The 22,464-nt window shown below is 37.0% G+C and overlaps 1 protein-coding gene and 1 pseudogene across 1 annotated transcript in view; both read left to right on the forward strand.

Moving 5' to 3' along the window:
- Positions 1-22,464, forward strand: part of OCA2 (OCA2 melanosomal transmembrane protein) — a 406,012-nt gene that overhangs the window by 382,737 nt on the left and 811 nt on the right. The gene's annotated exons all lie outside the window — the stretch shown is intronic.
- Positions 2,958-3,662, forward strand: LOC115301079 (annotated as a pseudogene).

Consider the following 22,464-nt stretch of genomic DNA (forward strand, 5'->3'; position numbering starts at 1 on the left):
CACCATACACAAAAATTAACTCAAAATGGCTGATGGACCTGAATGTGAGACAGGAAACCATCAAAACCCTCAAGGAGAAAGTAGGAAAATACCTCCTAGACTTCCACCACAGCAATTTCCTACTCGACACATCCCCAAAGGCAAGGGAAATGCAAGCAAAACTGAACTCTTGGGACTTCATCAAGATCAAAATCTTCTGCACTGCAAAGGAAACAATCAAGAGAACTACTAGGCAACTGACAGAATGGGAAAAGATAGTTGCAAATGACATATCAGATAAAGGGCTAGTACCAAAAATATACAAGGAACTCACCAAACTTCACACCCACAAAACAAATAACCCAGTGAAGAAATGGGCAGAAGACATGAACAGACACTTCTCCAAAGAGGACATCTGGATGGCCTACAGGTACATGAAACGATGGTCAACATCACTCATCATCAGGGAAACACAAATAAAAACCACACTAAGATACCACCTCACACCAGTCAGAGTGGCTAAAGTGAACAAATCAAGAGACTACAGATGCTGGCGAGGGTGTGGAGAAATGGGCACCCTCCTACACTGTTGGTGGGAATGTAAACTGGTACAGCTGCTCTGGAAAACAATGTGGAGGTCTCTCAAAAAACTATCCGTAGAACTCCCTTATGACCCAGCAATAGCACTGCTAGGGTTTTACCCAAGAGATACAGAAATGCTGAAGCATAGGAGCACATGTACCCCAATGTTCATTGCAGCAATGTCAACAATAGCCAAAACATGGAAAAAGCCTAAATGTCCATCACTGATGAGTGGATCAAGGAGATGTGGTATATATACACAATAGAGTGCTACATGGCAATGAGAAAGAATGAAATATGGCCATTTGTAGGAAAGTGGATGGACCTTGAGGGTGTCATGCTAAGCAAAATAAGTCAGGCAGAGAAGGACAGAAACCATATGTTTGCACTTATAGGTCTAACAGGAAAGCAGGAGGAACCTAATGGAGGACCAGGGGGAGGGGAAGAGGGAAGGAGAGTTGGGGAGAGAGAGGGACGCAAAACTTGAGAGTCTATTGAATGCTAAAAATGAACTGAGGGTTGAAGGGGAAGGGGGAGGGGGGAAAAGAGGTGGTGGTGATGGTGGAGGGCACTTATGGGGAAGAGCACGGGGTGTTGTATGGAAACCAATTTGACAATAAACTATTTAAGAAAAATAAAAATAAAAAAACATATAAGGAGCTCCTACCTATCCTTCTCCAACTATTTCATTTTTTAAATTAATAGTTTATTGTCAAATTGGTTTCCATATAACACCCAGTGCTCTTTCCTACAAGTGCTCTCCTCCGTTACCACCACCTCCCTTCCCCCTTCCACTCCCCCTTCAACCTTCGATTCATTTTCAGTATTCAATATTCTCTCAGGTTTTGCGTCCCTCTCTCTCCCCAACTCTATTTCCCTCTTCCCCTCTCCATGGTCCTCCATTAGGTCTCCTGTTAGACCTATGAGTTCATGAGTTCATACCTATCCTTCTCCAACTATTTCAAAAAATTGGAGTGGAAGGAATTTTTTTAGACTCATTCTATGAGATAAAAATTACCCTGATACCTTAACCAGACAAAGACACTACCAAAAAGAAAATTATTGGCCAATATACCTGATGAAATCCTCAACACAATATTAGATTCAAGAATATTAGATTAAAATAATCATTCACAGTGATCAAGTGGAATTTATTCCAAGGATGCAAAGATGGTTCAGCCTCTACAAATCAACACGATACACCATAGTTCCAAAGTGAGGGATAAACAAAATGAAGTATCAAAATCATATAATCATCTCAATAGATACAGAAAAAGCATTTGACCAAATTAAATATCCATTTATAATAAAAACTATCAACCTAGTGTGTGTACACGGAATATACTTCAACATAATAAAGGCCATATATGAGAAACCCACAGCTAACATACTGAATGGTGAAGGGCTTGAAACTTTTCCTCTAAGATCACAAAAAAAGACAAGGATTCCCACCCTTCAGCATCTTTATTCAACATCGTATTGGAAGTTCTTGCCACAGTAACTAGGAAAGGAAGATAAAAGGCATAAAAATTGGTACGGAAGAAGTAAAACTGTCACTATTTGCAGATAACATGATGTTATATACAAAAAACTCTAAAGTTTCTACCAAAGAAGTTTTAGAACTAGTAAATAAATCAGTAAACTTGTAGGATACAAAATCAATACACAGAAATCTGTTGTATTTCTATATACTAATAATGGACTAACATATAGAGAAATTAAGAGACCATCTCCATTAATAATTACATCAAAAATACCTTGGAATAAAATTAACCAAATAGGTAAAAGACCTGCACTTTGAAAAGTATAAGACATTAATGAGAGAAATTGAACATAACACAAATAAATGAAAGATATACTGTGATCATGGGTTAAAAGAACTAATATTGTTAAAAATGTCCATCCCACTCAAAGACATCTACAGATTCAGTAGATCTACTAAAAGACCAATGGCTTTTATTCACAATATTAGATAAAATAACCACCTAGACAAGGTTATTGAGGAGTAGGGAGCAATTGGTGGGAGGTTGGCTTGGCATGCACTCTACACTTTGGGAACGTTATTGCATGTAGAATGGCTGCTTTTGAAAGAACAAGATATCTTGGTTAGTTCCCATACTGCACATGTCACAGATCTACTGCATTCTTTTTTTAACTGTATTTATTTATATTCAAATTAGTTAACATACCCTGTAGTTTCAGGATTAGAACCCAGTGATTCATCACTTACATAAAACTGCATTCTTTTTAAGGCCTGAGACAGTATTCTGTAGTATGAAGACAGAATATTTTAACCAGTCTAGGAATCCATGGACATTTAGGATGTTTCTGGTATCTTATGTATTTTTTTTTAAAGACTATTTCCTAGAAAGAGATATATGGTGTTTCACAAGTCAATGGAGTACCAAAATATAGAGGGCTGCAGTATTTGCAGAGCGAAGACTTCTAGTTCTCAATTTACTGACAGTAAATGCTATGAAGAGGACTTCCAGAACTGATTTGGGTTACATGAGACTCCTTCAGGACACATCTGTAATGCCTGTGTCTTGCTTGTGAAAATATGGAAGAAATTGCCAGCAGAATCAAAACAAACAACAGAAATCTGGAATCTTGTAGTAGATGCAAGGGCAAGACTCAATTTGAACACTATATTGAAACTACATAAAGTGAAAACTCTATCTTGAAAAAGGATAAAAAGCACCCAGGTCAGTAAACCATGGAAGGAATTTAAATGTTACAATTCTGATGCTCATAGAACCACCTCGAGTGCCTTCCCAGCTCACTCTCCTTGTTGTAGTAATCAGTCAGATAACTCAGATACAGAGATGGCCTCTGGCTCTAACAGATGCTAGTTTTGTTTTTGTTTTTTTGTTTTTTGTTTTTCCTTTTTAGACATCACAAACTGGAAAAGACAGAAAATATGTTGTGGAGTTATCTATAAAGGCTGTTTTGAGGAAGTCCTTATGGACACACATCTATTCAAGCCTTATTGCAGCAATAAGAAAGCAGTTGCTGAGATGCTGGAGGAGCAGGGGCCAGAGCCTTTGTCCATCTCCATTCAGGAGTGGTTATTGGGGGTTAGGCAGGAGAACAAAAAATGATTTAAATTTTGGAAAGAAAATAAGGCAGCAAAACCCTCTTATTTTTAACTTGGATACCTGCTATTCTGCCAAAAGACAGTTTCTAGAATAGTTTCAAATGGGTTGTTATTTCTTCTCCAGTTCCACAAAATCTGAAGCCAGTGTCTAGCTTACTAAAAGAAAAAAACCATACATAATATTTAAGATGCTGAGTATTTTGTAGGAAAGTTGAATGATGCTGTAAAGTGCTCTTAAAGTCTTTCTTTAAATCCCCTTCTAATGAATGAAACAAGGTGAATTTCAGGGGACAGAGATGGGATTTGATGTATGATAAAATGTAGTTTTAGTCTTTCTATATTGAGAAGCAGTGGCTGGGGCATTTTTAAAGATAGCTGGCTATACTTGTTTTACTTCATGATAATAAATATGTCATAAATCAGGAACATGGACTTGCCCTGGAGGTAGTTGTTAATAATTTTGAAATAATAAGGTCTTACCAAGGTTATGATGATTCAAATATGTACTCCTGAATATTAAGCAGGACAGACTCTGGTGCAAATACCTTGAAGGAGTAATTTCTAAATATACAGAGAGATAAGTTGAGGTAACTTGCTGCATCCTGTGTCACCATCCTCCATATTGATAGTTGATAAAGATTTTAATCTATATTAAAATTTCTAAAGGAGAATAAGAGCTCCTCTGGGGAAATTTCAAGTTTTAGAATGAGCAATACTAAATGAATAGTACCAGAGCATTACCACATGGTAGAGATTACATTCCATGAAAAATGTTATATTATTTGAAAAAATGCGCAAGTCTTCAGTATGGCACACATGAAAATATTAATGCTTCTTGGGGTACATTTCTTAGAGAGCTTGCCTAGTCTGTAAATAATTGACTTTTTTGTGTGCTACATGACATCTTTGAAAATCTGCATGATTCAATTTTAGTTCTGCATTACTTCAGTTGATTTTTGTGAAGGTTTTATCTGTGTAGAGTGGTTGTTTGACTTGTTTTAACCTATTAGGGTTTGGGATATTTTTCACTCTATATTAAAGTAAAATTCTTTTAAAAGAAAATATAACTAAAATTTGAATGGAACCACAAAAGACCCCAAAATATCCAAAGCAACTTTGAGAAAGAACAAAACTGGAGATATCACATGCCTGGGTTTCAAACTATACTATAAAGCTATAGTAATCAAAATGGTGTTGTACTGGCACAAAAACAGACATATAGATAGATGGAACAGAATAGATAACCCAGAAGTAAAAACAACACTTATATAGTCAATCTATACAAAGGAGGCAAAAATATACAATGGGGGAAAGTCTTTTCAATAAATGGTGCGGGGAAAACTGGAAGACTATATATAAAAGAATGAAACCCTTTCTTATATCATTTACTAACCCCCCAAAATTAATTAAAGACTTAAATGTAAGACCTGAAGCCATAAAACTTATAGAAGAAAACATAGTAAGATTTTTGACATCAATCTCAGCAGTATTTGTTGTATCTGTCTTCCCAACCAGGGACAACAAAAACAAAAATAAATGTGACTACACCAAACTAAAAGATTTTGCACAGTGAAGGAAACCATCCACCAAATGAAAATCAGTCTAGGGAATAGGAGAAGACATACACAAATGATGTATCCAATGAGGGGTTAACATCCAAAATATGAAAGCGAAATCCAAAATATGTAAAAAATTCATACAACTCAACATGTAACAATTTGATTTAAAAAAATTGGCTGAGGACTTGAATAGACATTCTTTTTTTCTTTAATAGTTTATTGTCAAATTGGTTTACATATAACATCCAGTGCTTCTCCCCACAAGTGCCCTTCTCCATCACCACCACCTCCCTTCCCCCTCCCTCTCCCCCTTCAACCCTCGGTTCGTTTTCAATATTCAGTAGTCTCTCATGATTTGTGTCCCTCTCTCTCCCCAATCGCCTTTCCCCCTTCCCCTGCCTATGGTCCTCTGTTAAGTTTCTACTGTTAGACCTATAAGTGCAAACATATGGTATCTGTCCTTCTCCACCTGACTTATTTTGCTTAGCTGAGACCATTGGTGGGAATAGACATTCTTTAAGTGGCTAGCAGACAAAGGAAAAGATGCTTAACATCTCTAATAATCAAGGAAATGCAAATCAAAATCAAAGTGAGATATCACTTCACACCTGTCAGAATGGTATCAAAAAGGTAAGAAATAATAAGTGTCAGTGAGGATGTGGAGAAAAGGGAACCATTGTGCATAGTTGGTGGGAATGTAATTTGTTGCAGCCACTGTGGAAAATTATGAACTATGTTTCAGTCACTGGAGAAAAGTATGAAGTTTTTTCCAAAATTATAAGTAGAACTACCATATGATCTAGCAATTCCACTTCTAGGTATTTATCGGAACACAACAAAAACATTAATTCAAAAAGAGCTATGCACTCTTATATTCATCACAGCGTTTTTACAATAGCCAAGACATGGAAGCAGCCTAAATGTCTTTTGATAAGTTAATGGATAAAGAAGATATGAGATATGAACATTGTATTATTTATGTATTATATTATCATATGTGATATATTATATCAATGTTATGATATTAAATATTATATATAAAATACTTCAATAAAGTATTACTCAGCCATAAAAAAAAGAATGAAATTTTGCCATTTGCACCAACATGGATGGACCTATAATTATGCTAAGTGAACTAAGTAAGACAAAGAAAAAATATGTTATTTTACATATATCTGGAATATAAAAAGAAAAAACAGAAACAGACTCATGGATAAATAGAACAAACTGATGGTTGGCAGAGAAGAGGGGCATGGGGGAATGAATAAAATAGGTGGTGAATTAATATGCATAATTTCCTAGTTATAAAATAAATTAAGACATTGGAATGTAATGTATAGCATTGGAAATACAGGCAATAATATTGAAGCAACTTTGTATAATGAACAGATAGTAACTAGACTTATTGTGGTGACCATTTTGTAATTTATATAAATATCAAATTACAACATACAATGTTTATTGAAAATAAGCTGTTGGGGGACTTTGCTTAGATAAAAGCGATTAAATGAAAAAATAAGGAAACAGTAGCAATTATTGAAACATCCCTGAAGAAAAGATACCTGGATATTAAAAAAACACACACAGAGACTGATTTTTGAATGTACATCAAAATATGTTCATGCTGTCTCAGATAACATTAGCCATGGCCCAGCTTGTCAGCAATTTTCGTAACAAAGAGAAAGGAATAACATTTTGGAGCACCTGCATCGGTCAATCAGTTAGGCATCTGACTCTTGATTTTGACTCAGGTCAAGATCTTATGATTGAACCCTGTGTAGGGCTTTGTGCAGGGCATGGAGCTTCCTTAAAATTTTTTTTCTCTCTCTCTGCCTCCCTCTGCCTTCCCCAACATGCACACACACATGTTCGTTCGTTCTCTCTCTCTCTCTCTCTCTCTCTCTCTCTCAGAAAGAAAAAAGGATAATGTTTCTACAAGAACACTAAAACCTTATGCACAAAAATAGAAACAAAATCCAACTTCTGAATATTACTAAATGCCCAATAACAAAGTTTGGAGATGAAATGCCTATGATCCAAGGGTTTTAATTTCAAGTCCAATCAAGCTCCATCTATCTACTAAAGTTACAGAAACCTTTCTGTGTGTCTGTTCCTAACCATCTAAGATACTGGGTAGTTATTTAACCTCTCTGGGCCCTAGTCTTGTTATCTTTACAAGTAGAGAGTGGTACTACCTATCTCAGTATTTTGTGAGGATTAGCTGAGCTAATGCATAGAAATCTTGATGCCTGATATGTTATCACTCATGGATATCATCTGTTGTTATAATTGTCAAATTGTCCTCCCCCATTTCATCATCATCAGTGAATCAGATGAGTCACAATTCAGGAACAACACTACTGCTAACCTTTCCTGAAAGTGGATTATTAAAATATATATTCCAGAAAGAAGCACTTAAGTTATGCAATTTGAAGTAAGAAAGCAATTAATCATAAATAGTAAGATAAACACATACTTATATAAATAAGATAATGTTTATAAATAGATTATTAAGTAAAAGTGAATTATATAGCTAAAATATATCTAAACAGGAAATATACACTATAGTGAGAATTTAAGAAATTTAACCTTAATATGCAATCCCATAATGAATTAATGAAGACCACAGAATGTGTTGAGGTGTTATTGAAAGAAATTAAACTTTCCATTTTCTTTGTCTTGCATAGGAGAATCAAAGGATAGTTGTTAATTTTTTATCTTTTGTATTTGAGGTATATAGACTTTTTATTATTAAACACTAAAAGTAACTGTGAGTGGAATTTAATTAAAATATTTTTTATAGTTTATTGTCACGTTGGTTTCCATATAACACCCAGTGCTCTCCCCCACAAGTGCCCTCCTCCATGTCTATCACTCCCCTTCCCCTTCAGCCCTCAATTGTTTTCAGTATTCAAGAGACTCTCATGATTTTCTTCCCTCCCTCTCCCTAACTCTTTTCCTCCCCTCCCCTTTCCCATGGTCCTCTGTTAGGTTTCTCCTGTTACACTTATGTGTGAAAGCATATGGTATCTGTCCTTCTCTCCCTGACTTATTTCACTTAGCATGACACCCTCGAGGTCCATCCATGTTGCCACAAATTGACAGATTTCATTCTTTTTCATTGCCATGTACTATTCTATTGTATATATAAACCATATTTTCTTTTTTTAAATTTTTTAATGTTTCATTTATTTTTGACACACAGGAAGACAAAGCATGAGAGGGGGAGGGGCAGAGAGAGGAGACACAGAACCGGAAGCAGGCACCACGTTCTGAGCTAGCTGTCAGCACACAGCGTGAAGTGGAGCTTAAACCCATGAATGTGAGATCTGACCTGAGCTGAAGTCGGAGGCTTAACCGACTGAGTCACCCCATAAACCACATTTTCTTGATCTATTCATCATGTGATGACATTTAGGTTCTTTCCATGATTTGGCTATTGTTGACAGTGCTGCTATGAACATTGGGGTACATGTGCCCCTATGCATCAGCACTTCTGTATCCCTTGGGTAAATTCCTAGTAGTGCTATTGCTGAATCATAGGGGAGATCTACTGTTAATTTTTTGAGGAATTTCCATACTGTTTTCCAGAGCGGCTGCACCAGTTTGCATTCCCACCAACAGTGTAGGAGGGTATTCGTTTCTCCATATCCTCGCCAGCATCTATAATCTCTTGATTTGTTCATTTTAGCCACTCTGACCAGAGTTAGGTGGAATCTCAGGGTGGTTTTTATTTGTATTTCCCTGATGATGAGTGATGCTGAGCATCATTTCATGTGTCTGTTGGCCATCTATCTGGATGTCCTCTTTGGAGAAGTGTCTATTCAGGTCTTCTGCCCAACTCTTCACTGGATTTGCTTTTTGGGTGTGGAGTTTGGTGAGTACCTTGTAGATTTTGGATATTATCCATTTATCTGATATATCATTTGCCACTATCTTTTCCCATTCCATTGGTTGCCTATTAGTTTTCTTGATTGTTTCCTTTGCCGTGCTGAAGCCTTTATATTGATGAGGTCCCAATAGTTCATGTATGCTCTTGATTCCCTTGCCTTTGGGGATGTGTCGAGTAGGAAACTGCTGCTGTTGAGGTCAATGAGACTGTCTCCTGATTTCTTCTCTAGGGTTTTGATGGTTTCCTGTTGTTCATCCATTCAGATCCTTCATCCATTTTGAATTTATTTTTATGTATGGTGTAAAAAAGTGGTCTAATTTCATTCTTCTGCAAGTTGCTCTCTAGTTCTCCCAACACCATTTGTTAAGAGACTGTCTTTTTTCCATTGGATATTCTTTCCTGCTTTGTCAAAGATTCATTGGCCATACATTTTTAGGCCCAATACTGAGTTCTCTATTTTATTCCATTGGTCTATGTGTCTGTTTTTGTGCCAATACCATACTGTCTTGATGATGACAACTTTTTAGTAGAGGCTCAAGTCTGGGATTGTGATGGCTACTGTTTTGATTTTCTTCTTCAATATTACTTTGGCTATTTGGGGTCTTTTGTGGTTCCATATGAATTTTAGGATAGTTTGTTCTAGATATGTGAAGAATGCTGGTTCAATTTTGATTGGGATTGCAGAATTTGTAGATTGCTTCTGGTAATAATGACATTTTAACAATGTTTATTCTTCCTATTAATAAGCATGGAATGTTTTTCCATTTCTTTGTGTCTTCTTCAGTTTCCTTCATAAGTCTTTTATAGTTTTCATATTACAGGTTTTGTATCCTTTGGTAGGTTTATTCCTAGTTATTTTATGGTTTTTTTGGTGCAATTATAAATGAAATTAGTTTCTTGATTTCTCTTTCTGTTGTTTCATTATTGGTGTATAAAAATGCAACTGATTTCTGTATGTTGATTTTGTATCCTGCAACTCTGCTGAATTGATGGATCAGTTCTAGTAGGCTTCTGGTGGAGTCTGTCAGGTTTTGCATGTAGAGTATCATGTCATCTGCAAAAAGTGAAAGTTTGACTTCTTCTTTGCTAATTCTGATACCTTTCATTTCCTTTAGTTGTCTGATTGCTGATGCTAGGACTTCCAGTACTATGTTAAACAACAGTGGTGAGAGTGGACATCCTTGTCGTGTTCCTGATCTCAAGGGGAAAGTTCTCAGTTTTTCCCCATTGAGGATGATATTAGCTGTGGGCTTTTCATAGATGGTTTTTATGATGTTTAAGTAGGTTTCTTCTATCCTGAATTTCTCAAAGTTCTTTATTAAGAAAGGATACTGTATTTTGTCAACTGCTTTTTCTGCATCTATCGACAGGATCATATGGTTTTTATCTTTTCTTTTGTTAACATGATGCATCACCCCTGTAATCCAGGAATGAATCCCACTTGATCATGATCAATACTTGTTTTTATATGCTGTTGAATTCGATATGCTAGTATCTTGTTAAGGATTTTTACATCTGTAGTCATTAAGGATATTGGCCTGTAGTTTTCTTTTATTGTTGGGTCTCTGTTTGGTTTGGGAATCTAAATGATGCTGACTTTGTAGAATGAGTCTGGAAGTTTTTATTTTATTTCTATTTCTTGAAATAGCTTGAAAAGAATGAGTATTAACTCTGCTTTAAATGTCTGGTAGAATTCCCAGGGAAGCTATCTGGCCCCAGGCTCTTATTCATTGGGAGATTTTTTATAATGGATTCGATTTCTTCACTGGTTATGGAATTTTCAGATTTTCTATCTCTTCCCTTTGAATATTTGTAGTGCATGTGGGTTTAGGAATTTGTCCATTCTTCTGGGTTGTTCAGTTTGTTGGCATATCACTTCTCATAGTATTCCCTGATAATTGTTTATATTTCTGAGGAATTGGTTGTAATAGATCTGTTTTCATTTATGATTTTGTCTCTTTTGGTGTTCTTTTTTTTCTTTCTAAGGAGGCTGGCTAGAGGTTTATCAATTTTGTTTATTTTTTCAAAAAAACAACTCTAGGTTTCATTGATCTGTTAATCTGTGGTTTTTTTTGTTCCATATTGTTTATTTCTGCCCTGATCTTTGTTATTTCTCTTCTTCTGCTGGGTTTGCGGTTCTCATGCTACTCTCCTTCTACTTCCTTTAAGTGCTCTTTTAGATTTTAAATTTGCGCTTTTTCTAGTAGTTGAAATAGGCCTGGACTTTCCACTCAGGACTGCCTTCGCTGCATCCCAAAGAGTTTGGATTGTTGTATTTTTGTTTTCATTTGTTTCCATATATTTTTAAATTTTTTCTCTAATTGCTTTACTGGCCCAATCATCCTTTAGTAGGGTGTTATTTAACCTCAATGGTTTTGGAGATTTTCCAGACTGTTTCCTGTGGTTAATTTCAAGTTTCATAGCATTGTGATCTGAAAGTGTCATACCATGGGTATGATCTCAATTCGTTTATAGTTATGGAGGGCTTCTTTATGACCCAGTATGTGACCTATCTTGGAGAATGTGCCATGTGCACTTGAGAAGATAATGAATTCCCTAGACTCAGGATGTGAGTTCTAAATATATCTGTCAAATCCATCTGTTCCAATGTGTTGTTCAGGTCTATTGTTTCATTTGTGATTTTCTGTCTGAATGATCTATCCATTGCTGTAAATAGAGTATTAAAATCCTCTGCAATTAACACATTCTTATCAATAAGGTGTTTCTATTTGTGATTGTTTCATGTATTTGGGTGCTTCCAAATTTGGTGCATAGATGTTTATAATTATTAGCTCTTCCTGATGGAGAGACCCTGTAATTATTATATAATGTTTTGTTTTTTTTTTATCTTTTGTTACTGCCTTTACTTTAAAGTCCAATTTGTCTGATACATGTATGGCTACTCCGGCTTTATTTTGACTTCCAGTTGCATAATAGATATTTGTCCATCTCCTCACTTTCAATCTGAAAGGGTCGTCAGGTCTAAAATGAGTCTCTTGTAAACAGAAAATAGATGGATTTTTTTAATTAACTCTGTTCTGCTACTCTATGTCGTTTGTTTGGAGCATTTAGTCCATTTCCATTCAGTGTTATCATTGAAAAATATGGGTTTCAGTTCATCGTGTTCTTTGTCAGGTTAATACTTGTAGTGGTGTCTCTGTTACCTTGTATTCTTTGCAACATTTTCCTCAGAGAGTCCCTCTGAGGATTTCTTATAGGGCTGGTTTGGTGGTGATGAATTCTTTCATTTGTTATTTGGGAAACCCCTTATCTCTCCTTCTATTTTGAATGGCAGGCTTGCTGGATAAAGGATTTTTGGCTGCATATTTATTCTGTTCATCACAATGTAGATTTCCTGTCATTCCTTTCTGGCTTGCCAAGTTTCAGTAGATTGATCTGTAACCACTCTGGTAGGTTTCCCTTTGTATGTTAGGGCCCTTTAATCCCTAGCTGCCTTCAGAGTTCTCTCTTTATCCTTATATTTTGCCAGTTTCACTATGATGGGTCATGCCAAAGATAGATTCAATTTACATCTGATGAGAGTTCTCTATGCCTCTTGCATTTCAATGGCTCTTTGCTTCCCCAGATTTGGAAAGTTCTTGGCTATAATTTGATCAAGCTCCCTTTCAGGACTTTTTTCTCCTTCTTCTTCAGGAATTCCTATGATACGGCTATTGTTCCATTTGATTGTATCACTCAGGTCGTGAATTATTTTGTGCTCCTGGATTAATATCTCTCCCTCTTTCTCGGCTTTCTCTTTTTCTATAACTGTGCCTTCTAATTCACCTATTCTCCTCTTTGCTTCTTCATTCTGTGCAGTGGCTGCCTCCATTTTATTATGCCCCTCATTTATAGCATTTTTTAATTCATCACAGCTATTTTGAAGGTCCCTAGTCTTTGTATCAATAGCTTCTCTGACGTCTTCCATGCTTTTTTCAAGCCCAGTGATTAATTTTATGACAATTGTTCTAAATTCATGCTGAATTATGTTGCTTATATCTGTTTTGGGCAGTTCTGTGGCTGTGACTTCTTCCTGGGATTTTTTATAGTAGAGTTCTTCTGTTTCATCATTCTGGCTATCTTTCTGTCTCTTGTCAGTTTTAAAAGCTTGTTATGCACTCTGCACCTGTTAGTATTGCTATATTAAAGGAGGCTCATTGACTGTCTGGGGCCTGCCCATTCAGGATGTGTTCTTTTAATGATGTCTCTCAATTTCTCTGTTGTGCTTTGGTTATTTTATTTCCCTACTCAGTGATATTTTGGACTCTCCACTATGTGTACTTTGGCTTGTTTCCCGAGGTAGCCCAGAAAAGGAAAACACACAGACAATCACACAGGGAAGAAAAGCATGCAAATGCACAGACAAACCAAACAAACAAGCAAACCAAAAGGGGAAAGAAAAAAAGGGAGTGGTGGTGGAACAGTAACAACAAAAGACAAAAGGCAGTAAAAGCATAAAACCAGAAATCCCAGCTACAGATAAAGAGTAGGGTGGAGGTAGTGCTGTTGGAAGAGCTTCTACAAAAAGAGAAGTGACAGAGGTATGGAGGAAGTAAAATGGAACTTTGATCAAGCAGAGAGACTAAAAGGCTTAATTCAGTGAGAGAAAGAGGAAAATATGGTAGGAGGTGAGGAGAAAAAAGAAAGGAAGACAATGTTACCTGAAGAAGCTATATAGTCTGATTATTCGAGACAGAGAGAGAAAGGAAAGTAGCATCAAGAGAATGTATTATGTATGACTGTTTAGGCAAACCAATATCCTGCGTGCCCAGTCCATTGGAGGGGAGAGATAAAAATAAGATAAAGGAAAATATATCTGAATAGCAAGAATTGATCTAATCATGGCAATGCATCAATACTGGTCTTTCCCAGGTTCCAGGGAGAAAAAAAAAAAAAGGCAGCTCTACAGTGGTGATGTGCATGTTTTGGTGTAGGTAGCTCTCGCCTCCTCTGAGGGTCCTGTAGCCTGCTCCATGAGGCCCCACCTTGGTGGTTGTGGGGAGAAGAATGGTAGTGGCTCAATCCCTCTGGAACAAAGCATTGCAACCCACTCTTTTGGGTTTGATCTCCCTGTGCCTTGGGTGGGCCAAGTTGTATATTCCAAGCCCCACCTCATTTCCAAATCCTAGTCCATGCCACCCAAAATATACTCCTGCAGGCTGGGCAGCTTCTTAGCTGGGATTGAGTAGGGGGAGTAGGGGAGCAGTTTCTCCTGGCACTGCCTGGGATTGGGGCACCAAGCCCAAGGAAACCTAGAGAGGAAGGATCTCTCTCCCTGCACCCTGAAGTTATAGATGGGATGATTGGATCCTTCTCCATCCCAGGCTGAGGTTTTTCTCTTCTCTAGAGACAGCATTATGAGCGTTTTTAGCCTCTCTTTCTCTTACCCTCATCTCTCTGCAGCTCTCTGGGTTTCCTTGCCTCAGAGCCTCTGGGTCACAGCCCGTTTTTATCTTTCCCAGTTCACACTCACTCACACACCGATGAAGCTGTCTTCATAGTGGATTCTGTGTTTTTTTCCTCCCAGACTCTTGCAGATCAGAGTATTAAGGGTTCAGTCCTTCTTAGTTTGATAGATGTGAGCGGGTAAAAATTACAGAGCTCCCTATTTCTCTGCCAATTTACCCCTCCCCCTCTTAAATTAAAAAAATTATTTATTTCGAGAGAGAGGGAGGGAGAATGAATGGAGAAGGCCAGAGAGAAAGAGAGAGAGAATCTTGAGCAGACTTCAGGTAGAGCATGGAGCCCCAGGTAGAACTTGATCTCACCACCAACTGTAAGATCATGACTTGAGCCAAAATCAGGAGTCAGCTTAACTGACTGAGACACCCAGGCACCCTGGAATTTAATTTTTAAATTAGTATATCGATAAAGGCAAATCAACAAAATTTATATAGAAAAAAGTATAATAAACAAAGGAAAAAATATTTAAAAACATTAAACATAAAGCAAGATTATATAAGGAAAGCTAAATATAGCATTAAAAATGAAGAATCCGGGGTGCCTAGGTGACTCTGTCAGTTGATCATCTGACTCTTGATTTTGGCCATGGGGCCTACTTAAGATTTTCTCTCTCCCTCTGTCCCTCCCCAGCTCACTCATGTGTTTTCTCTCTCTTTCTTTCTCTCTCTCTCTCAAAAGTGAAGAATCAAAAATAAAGAATAAAATCAAATTTTAGCTGGCTTCTGCCTTAAAAACAGAGATCAGGGTAATAGAGAAAAATAAAAAATAAAACCATGAATAAAGTAAGTCTGGCTAATATAATTGAAAAGATAATAAAAACAGAAACATGTGTAATGTAAAATATACAAGTATTGCTTAAAAATTCCATAGAATATGGGGCACTTGGGTGGTTCAATTGGTTAAGTATCCAACTTTGGTTCAGGTCATTATCTCAGGGTTCATAAATTTGAGCCCCACTTCGGACTCTGTGCTAACAACTCAGAGCCTAAAGCCTGCTTTGGATTCTGTGTCTCTCTTTCTATTAGCCTCTTTCCCACTCACATTCTGTCTGAGAGAAATCTCAAATATAAATAAACATTGAAAAAAACTTAAAAAATTTTTAATGTTTATTTATTTTTGAGAGACAGAGAGACAGAGTATGAGGAGGGGAAGGGCAGAGAGAGAAGGAGACACAGAATCTGAAACAGGCCTCAGGCTCTGAGCTGTCAGCACAGAGCCTAACACAGGGCTCAAACTCACAAACCACAAGATAATGACCTGAGTGTAAGCTGGCTGCTTAACAAACTGAGCCACTCAGGTGCCCCGAAAAAAAAAAAACATTTTAAAAATTCAGTACAATAGAGTCACATAATAGCTTTTAACTGCCAAAAACATAGCATCAAAATGTACAAAATAAATTCAGTCAAATATAAAAGGAGAAATTAACATAAACTTCATTGGCAATAAAAGACTTTCATGTGACACTATCCATTTTTGAGAAATGAAATATTACATATATGCTTCTCTTTATTTTCTATGGAAAATATGTCTTTTTTTTCAAGAGTCCACAAAATAGTTACAAAAATTCATTGTATTTTAAGCCATAACCGAATGCTTACAAGTTGTAGTCTGTGACTACAATGAATGATTTGCATTGCATTGTAAATTAAAAATAAGAAGAAAAAGGTGATCCACTTTACAAAAGACAAGTCAAGAGTAATATAATAATAATAAATAATAATAATAATAATGAGTAATTGTATTAATAGAATCTGTAGTAGTAACAAAAACAATGATAAGTAACATACACTATTTCAAGAGCATTTACTAGACCTTGGCCATTGCTTTATATACTATATTTTAAATTACTTTGCAGAAAATATTACTTTATAGGAGGATTAACCTAATAAAGGTGGGTATTTGATGAAGATATTTAGCAAAGTCAATTTACACTACCAGATTTTGCTTGGCGCCTACTTCCTATGACATACCAGCAACTGATTCAGCTACGAAGAAAAAGGTAACATGGCAAAATTCAAGGCAGTCCTTGGAGCTGTACATGGGAATCAAATCCAGCCTTAGTTATTTTAATTAATTTAAATTGAGGAAAAATAAGACACATATGAAATAAAACAGGAAAGAAGGAGGAAAAAAACAAGCAACACAAAGCAAACCTACTGAATTAGAAGAGTAAAAATGAAATGAGAGAAGATATATGCAAATGACATATTTTGTTAGTCAACAAAATATATAAAGAACTTATAAAACTCAAAACCCCCCCAAAACACAAATAATCCAGTTTAAAAATAGGCAGAAGATGGGCACCTGGGTAGCTCAGTCAGTTAAAAGTCCAACTTCAGTTCAAGTCATGAACTCAATGAGTTTGAGCCCCATGTCGAGCTCTGTGCAGACAGCTCAGAGCCTGGAGCCTGCTTCAGATTCTGTGTCTGCCTCTCTCTATGCTCCTTCTACACTCATGCTTGCTCGCTCTCTCTCTCTCTCTCTCTCTCTCTCTCTCTCTCACACACACACACACACACACACACACAAATACATAAACATTAAAAAGCTCTCTTTACAAAAAAATTCAAAAGACGTGAACAGACGTTTTTCGAAATAAGACATGCAAATGGCCAACAGACACATGAATGACAGACACAACATTAGTCATAATCAGGGAAGTATAAGTCAAAATCACAATTCTATATCACCTGACACTTGTCAGAATGGCTAAAATTAACTACACTGGAAAAAACAGGTGAGAATGTGGAGAAAGGGGACCACTTGTGCACTGCTGGTGGGAATGCAAACTGGTGCAGCCACTTTGGAAAGCACTATGGAGTTTCTTCAAAAAATTAAAAATCGGGGTGCCTGGATGTCTCAGTCGGGTAAGCATCGACTTCAGCTTAGGTCATGATCTCATCATTTGTGGGTTCAAGCCCTGCATTGGGCTTTGGGCTGACAGCTCAGAGCCTGGAGCCTGCTTCGGATTCTGTGTCTTCCTCACTCTGCCCCTTCCTTGCTTGCTCTCTCTCTCTCTCTCTCAATAATAAATAAACATTTTAAAAATAATAAAAAAATAAAAATCAAACTATCCTATCAACCTGCAATTGCACTACTAGGTACTTACCCAAAGAATGCAAAAATACTGATTTAAAGGAACACATGCACCCTAATATGTATAGCAGAATTATCAACAATAACCAAGTTATGGAAAGGGCGTAAATGTCCATTGACTAATGAATGGAAAAGAAGAGGTGGTATATATACACAATGGAATATTATCCATCGACTAATCTTCATTGAAAAGAATGAAATCTTGCCATATGGAAAGACATGGATGGAGCTAGAGAGTGTTGTATTAAGTGAAACAAGTTAGAGAAAGATAAATACCACGATTTCACACATATACAGAATTTAAGGAACAAAATAATCATAGGAGAAAGAGAGAGGCAAACCAAAAAACAGACTCTTAACTGTAGAGAACAAACTGATGGTTATCAGCGGGGAGTTGGATAGGGCGATCAGTTAAATAGGTGATGGAGATTAAGGAGTACATTTGTGATGAGCACTGGGTATTGTATGTAAGTGTTGAATCACTTAATTCTATACCTGAAACTAATATTACACTGCATATCAACTAGCTGGAATTTAAATAAAAACAAACAAACAAAACCAAACACACAGACACACACAAGACTATAAATGGTAGAATTGGTAAGTCAAGAGGTGATTTTTTTAAAACAATTTGAGAGAGAGAGAGAGAGAGGACAAATGGGAGGGGAAGAGGTGAGAGAGAAAGAGAATCTTATTAAAAAGAATCCACACAGAGTGGATTCTGATGGGGGGGGGGTCTCGATATTATGACTGTGAGATCAAGACCTGAGCCATGAGTCTCATGGTCAGGCGGCTGACTTCAGCTAAGGTCACGATCTCATGGTTCGTGGGTTTGAGCCCTGCATCAGGCTCTGTACTGACAACTCAGAGCCTGGAACCTGCTTTGGGTTCTGTGTCTTCCTCTCTCTCTGACCCTCCCCCACTCATGCTTTGTTTCTCTCTGTCTCAAAAATAAATAAAACATCAAATAAATTTAAAAAAAAAGAAATTTCTATCTTGGGGTCCTGAACGACCTGAAGACAGATTGAAGAGCTGAAGATCATGGCTCTCAAGGTACCCATGGGGTATGGAAAATGGGGCAAACTGTGTACTCCCATGATAAACTTCCATAGTTCTATAGAAGCAGAAGCCATTCTGCTGAGAAACATTCACTACCTTTGTAAGAAAGGCAACAGAAAAATGGCTTTTGATTCAGATCTATAGTAGTAGTGTGTTATAAACCTTTTGGAAAGGAAAAATAAAGAGGAAGGATGGTTTCAGTCTAATACTCAAGTAGGGACTTCATTAGCAAACATTTCTTATTAAAAACCATTCTCTCTTCAATGTGTGAAGCTTTGTTCTCAGTGCAATGCCTGACCTCCATCGAAAATGGCCTGATTCTGGGTCAGCTTGTTTCCCAGCAACCTGTAAGTTTTGGTTCCTTGGAATACTGTGTGTCATCACAGTTGCATTTTTAACCTAAAATGGAATACATCAAATGCAGCATTTGTCGGGGCCTCCATCTGACAATTTGCATCTTGATTTGTGCTTTGACATTTAAGTGTTTTTGTCTTCTGTAGCAGAATGTGATGTTTGGAGCCAGAATGGATTGAAAATAATCCCAGAGGGAAATGAAAGCATAATGGGATGCTGGTTTTTGAGCAAATATGATATTTCTAAGTCTTTTGGTGTTGGTACTGCTTTTCTGAGAGGCTTGGGGAAGAAGACAAATGGATCTTCTGGGAAATGAAACTGCTCTTGGTAAATGTGGAGCATAAAGGTATATTCAGAGAACTGCTGACAGTGACAGGAAGTCATTACTGCCCTCACTTCAAATAAACTCCTTTTCAGTGGACTCTAGCCTGGACAGCGAGTGAAGCATTGAAACACCAATCAAGTTAACAATACTCCCACCAGAAAAAAGCAGCAGGGGCTCACCCTAAGAAGGAACATGCCAACTTTAGCAGTTTCAACAGAGCTGCCATCCTTATCTTTATCCATTAGATACTAAGGTGTGTAGCCACTGCTGTCAGTGCCACCATCAAATTGCCAATGAATACCTTCATCATTTATCTTGACTCTAACATTAGAGGATTCTTTGTATGTTCATGTGACTTCCAAAATGTATAAGAAAATACCCTTGCTCGCCTGGCCTGAGGGAGATGTATGCAGATGGTGGCAGAACCCTTGCCACTCTGTCTCAACCTCTTTTTGCTGCAAATGCCTCATTCCAGCATATCCTCTGTGAGAGCTCTATGTACAGCCAGCATCCCCTGCATTAACTCAAGGTCAAAAACCTGCCTTTTCAAATGTTTTCAGCCAGATGTGAGCCCCGTAGAGCTGTGTTGGACTATGCAGCCCCTAGTCAGTTTGGCACAAATGAGCCTTGAAATGTGGCAAGCCAAAGTAAGGTGTTCTGTGAATGGAAAACTCACACTGGATTTCAAAGATTTAGTATCAAAAATGAATGTAAATATTCCATTAAAATTTTATGTTGATTATATGTTAAAATAATATTTTGGATATGTTGGATTGAATAAAATATATTATTAAATTCGATTTCTTTTTTTTTTTTTTTACTTTTTTAAAATATGTGGTACTAGAAATTTGAAATTACATAGTGGCTCACAGTATTTTTCTATTGGTTGGTGGTCTGGGACTCCCTTGCATTTTGAGTGGGAGCTGACAAGAAGATGACACGTTTTTTCACCTTTCCAGGACTGAGTGTCATTTTCTATTATAGGGGGTGGCAAACATTTTTTTGTAAGGGGTCAGATATAAATCATTCAGACTTTATGGACCACATGGTCTCTGTTGCAACTACTCAAATGTACTTTGGTGTGGCAGCCACAGCTACCCTAGATGGTAGAACATCCATCGATGATAAGTAAATGAATGGGAGAGAAGGTGTTACAATAAACCTTTATTTACAAAATAAGACTGGGGGCTGTAGTTTATTGTTTCTTGATCTATAAAAAGGAGTAATTTACCTAGGTCAATTCTCTTTGGACTATAAAAGCACATTTTTTATTAATAGAATTTTTACTGTATACAAGTTTATGAGTTCAGGGATCTTATGGTATTATTTTTTGTTTGCATGTTATAACCCAACTAGCAGATGATGAAGCTGGAAGCTAAAATATTAGAGCTGGCCTCTGATGTAAATTTACTTCTCTTTTTTTCTCTCTTCCTCCTTCCCTCCTCCCTTCGTTACCTCCTTCCCTTCCCTCTTTCCTTTCCTCCACCTCTCTGTCTCCCTCATCTGTCTCTCTGTTTCTATCTCTGTCTGTTTCTCACTGTTTCTGCTTTTGTATCTGTCTCTGGCTTCCCACTGGTTAGGCTGGAGTTTGTACCCTGTGGTGTTAGGAGACTATAGGTGGTATTAGGATAGGCTTAAGTAGATCCATTCTTCTAAGGCTCAGTGAATATTAAAATGTCTCCCTTGTAGTCCTGGACATCTTGTTTGACACTCACTGTCATGTTAAATGGACACAAAGGGGTCTCTTGTCACTCTCTGCTCTGGTGGCTCATTATGTGACCAGATGCTGGTCTAAGGGACTTATAGGGGTAAACTCATAGTCCTCATAACAACCTTAGTAAATAGGTATTAATAGTACCCCCATTTAAAAGATGAAGAAATTTAGTCATGGAGTTGTTTAATACTTTCCCAAGATCATGCAGCTGGACAAAAGCAGAGCCCTTAGCTTATATGCTGTAGTGAGAATGCATGTAGATTTTGAAGCCAGAAAAATATGTCAAAACATCATCTGCATCTTAATGGTGGCATACTTTGTCAAATTCCTTAATATATTTAAGCTTCAATTTCTTCTTCTATAAAATAGGGATAATATGTATGACCTGCCTTATTGTGTTTGAGAAATGTCAACATCTGCATTCTCAACATTAAGCACTTAGCATATAGTAGATGTTAAATAAGTAACTTATTTCTGAGTGATATATTGTCATTGTATGGTTTACCTATCCCACAGGGAAGCCTAATGCAGTGATTAAAAGCATGAACTCTGGAGTTAGACTGAGGGGATTTGAATGTCTGTCCACACCACAGCAAATTAGCCAAGTAACTGGGAGAAGTATGCTTCCTTTTCCAAGTCCTGTCTGTACAGTGGGTGTGTTGATATCAATCTTAAAAGGTGATGTGAGCAGTTGATGAGGTCAACTGTATGAGGATTTCCAAAGTGTCTAGGTACTACGTGGAAAGAAGAATGTTATAATCAGTATTCTCACTACCACACACTAGACTATTGTCGGGGAGTTTTTAAGCCTTTTTGGGACAAAAATTTTAATCTTTGCAGAGACTTCCCTCAATGGCAATGCATCACAAAGTAATGGCTTCAAAGCATGAACTCCACATGTGAAATGGGAATTGATTGGGATTTGTTAGCCAGGATAGGAACACAAATACATTGTGGGAGGAATATAATGAGGGAAACTTTCATTTTTTCATGACTTCTTTTGTATTTGTGCATACCTATACTTACATCTTGCACTTCACCAAATACAGAAGAAATCCCCATTCTTTCCTCTTCCCTTCCTAAAACAAGAGATTATTTTCCAATCCTACCTCTGAAGCTCTTTTCAGTTTTAAGTGTTAGGAACTTCAGGGGTCTCTGGGAATATGACCTTTCTAGGAAATCAGTTTTCTCAGAAGGACAATTGGAAGATGATGCAGAGACTTAAAAAATGGTTCACTTACATGACATTGACAGTTGTTAAATGTTATTATCAAGACCAACACTCTAATTTTATAGATGAAATAGTTGAGGCTGTAAAATGTCAATTAAAATTTGCAAAAATTG

The sequence above is a fragment of the Suricata suricatta genome, chromosome 9 (assembly GCF_006229205.1).
Source record: "Suricata suricatta isolate VVHF042 chromosome 9, meerkat_22Aug2017_6uvM2_HiC, whole genome shotgun sequence".
Classification (NCBI taxonomy): Eukaryota; Metazoa; Chordata; class Mammalia; order Carnivora; family Herpestidae; genus Suricata; species Suricata suricatta.